Source organism: Etheostoma spectabile, chromosome 7 (assembly GCF_008692095.1).
Source record: "Etheostoma spectabile isolate EspeVRDwgs_2016 chromosome 7, UIUC_Espe_1.0, whole genome shotgun sequence".
In the NCBI taxonomy this organism is placed as follows: domain Eukaryota; kingdom Metazoa; phylum Chordata; class Actinopteri; order Perciformes; family Percidae; genus Etheostoma; species Etheostoma spectabile.
The window spans coordinates 6,786,396-6,789,204 of NC_045739.1; the positions used below are offsets into that span (position 1 = coordinate 6,786,396).

At 39.2% G+C, this 2,809-nt stretch overlaps 1 protein-coding gene across 4 annotated transcripts in view; it reads left to right on the top strand.

The window, feature by feature from the left end:
* The window catches only part of LOC116692914 (eukaryotic translation initiation factor 4B1), a 38,987-nt gene that overhangs the window by 21,093 nt on the left and 15,085 nt on the right, over nucleotides 1-2,809 (top strand). The gene's annotated exons all lie outside the window — the stretch shown is intronic.

The following is a 2,809-nucleotide window of genomic DNA, read 5'->3' on the forward strand; positions in this document are numbered from 1 at the left end:
CCCCCCCCCCCCCCCCCTCCTTTCTGTCCCCCCTCCCCTCTCTGCGCTCATCGCACAGCCTCTAAGGCTTCCCCGCTATTTCTCTCACTGTCTTCATCTTCCTCGTCTTCGTCATCCCTCTCTTTTCTCTCTTCCCTCCCCCACGGTTAATCACACCCTTCCCTCCTCGTTCCTCCTTTATGATTTTAGTGTGCTCCCCTTTTTTCTCTGTCTTTCCCCGATTTTCTTTTTTGCATCTTCACCCACCTGTCTGTCCTTTCATCCCACTTATTTGCTTTGTCTCATCACCTCTCTCTCTCCTACCCTTCCCTTACATTCACCCTCTCCATCTCGTTTTATTTCTCTCTCCATGGTGTTGCACTGTGTCTGCCTGCCTGTCTGTCTATTCCATAAAGGGCTGTCTAAGGCCTCTGCTCTGCTAATTCATTCGCTGTGCATCGCCTCACATATCTGCAGGGTCAGGCAGACAGACAGAGAGAGAGAGGAAGAGAGGAAGGGAGAGGGACCAAGAAAAGAGGACATGGAAGAAGAAAAAAAGATGCAGTTTTATCTCCAAGAAGCAGAAAGCTAGAGCCAGATCCTGTGGTGTCTCTGACTCACTCACAATATATAGTAACTTGCCATGACCTCCTTCTGCTCATTGCTTGCTTTGAGATTTTGATCCCTGATGTTCTGTTTCTCTAATACTTAAACCACATTGCTGCCATTGTCTGTTTTTGTAAAGGAATGTACAGCGTATGCAAGTGCGTACGTGTGTGTTGTTTTGCCTTTGGGAAATGTGCAGAGCAGTGAGTGCAGGTCTTGATAGCGGTTCCTAATTCCTATTCCTAAGTCAGTAATTGAGAACATATTTGTACCTTAACCTAAACATATTGTGTGTTCGAGTGAGATTTTTGAGGCTATACTTCAAGAGCCGGTTTCACAAGCTGTTTGTAAATTTAAACTTAGCCTACGTATAATGTAGATGTTTACGCATACATTTGAAAAACTAGTTCTTATGTAGAGATTAGATATGTACACCCAGTAAATGCCAGGTGTAACCCCAGTTAATTGAACTAACTGACAAAAATAACATTAGCTTGCCAATAGATGACCCATTAGAGGTCATATATTAGAGGTAATAGGGATTATATGGTCAAAATGTCTGGTCAACATGCTGTTTAATAATGATGTTTACAAAAAAGATTTTAGATTGCATGTTACAAAATCAACACAGTATAATTCCATTTATAAAACATTATGCCAGTAGTGTTATCCTAACAGACCAATTCTCTCAGTCAGGTTAGCATTATCAGATATTTCCCTCTAATTCTAAACTGCATGCACACTACTGCCTCTGATACTCGTGTTTATCCATGTATGCATGTACACACATGACAAAGTGATACCTACATCTACAAGGATTTGTTGTTAAATTCAATATGTTGTTTGGCCTAAAACTTTTATTTTTGTAGTTATGTCACAGCTTGTGGTGCTACAGCTAAAACATGGTGTAACCAAATTCAAAAATCCTCAGTTTAAGACCTGGTAACAGTTATTAAGAACTATAAAAATAATAATAATTCACACACACACCTAGTAATACATTTATGATTAGCCAATCCTGAACTCCTTTATCAGGGCTAAGCAGAGGTGGACAAACTATTAAAACCCTTTACTTAGAATAAACCACTACTACAATGTATAAATAGTCCACTAAAAGTAAAATTCCTGCCATCAGATATTTTTTTTTACAGAGGTATTTCCGGTAAAATAAAGTACAACTCGGCATTGTAAATAACAATTGCTTCCAGTGAGAAGTGATGTTGTTAGTTGTACCTACATTCTAATTGGGTGAAATACACTCATTTGGTTTCTTTCTGACATGAGAAAACTGTAACTGAAACAAAGATGATAACACATTGTCCTATTTACATTTCTGTTCATGTACAGACACAAAAACACAATGACATTTTAGGTGTTGGTAGGTGTATTTCTTTAGATTTTTTTCAGAGCCAGGCAAGCTATTTCCCCCTGACCCCTTCTTTATGCAAAGCTAGAGGAAGCACGTCTACTTTACGCACAGACATGAAATTGGTATATTGTACTTCTCATGTCACTTTCAGAAAGAAAGCAAATTTCACAAAACTATTCCATTAAAACTCTAACAACACATATTATTCTTTGAGAACAAAAAAAAAACTGTCTAAACTAATCCGATAATGTAGGAACAGCATGCAATTCTCATCTGAGATAATTTTGTCTAACATGAATTCAGTGTGTGTGTGTGTGTGTGTGTCGGGTTGTGGATGGGTTATTTGCACGTGTGTGTCAGAGTATTTGGGGTATAAGAGAGGTGAAAGTGTTTTCTTGTTTGCAGTACAACACTCACTACAACATGTTTACCACTGTTTATTAGAAATGAAAATCTTGCTGTGAGTGTTTCAGTCACTGCTGATTGGAGAGAAAAAACAAGAAAGCCTTCTGCCAGGAATTGAAGTGTAGCAGCATTGGATCTGGTCCTTTTGACAGTGAGACACTACTCTGGGGAGCACAGCTGGTTTTTCCTGTTAAACCAACACAAGAATCTCTTTGGCTAGTCAAATGAATGTTATGGTATCATTTGATCTTTTTTTAACAACAAAAAGAAAGAGGGTGATGAAACCTATTTTGGCATGCTCACACTGGCTGCCTTGTAAGGTGTTCTATTTTCTGTGCATTATTCTCCTCGTGAGTCAAAAATAGAAACTGATATGTCAGAAAGAGACAGTGACAAAACGCCAGAAGCAAACCAAGCGCACACACACACACACACACACACACACACACA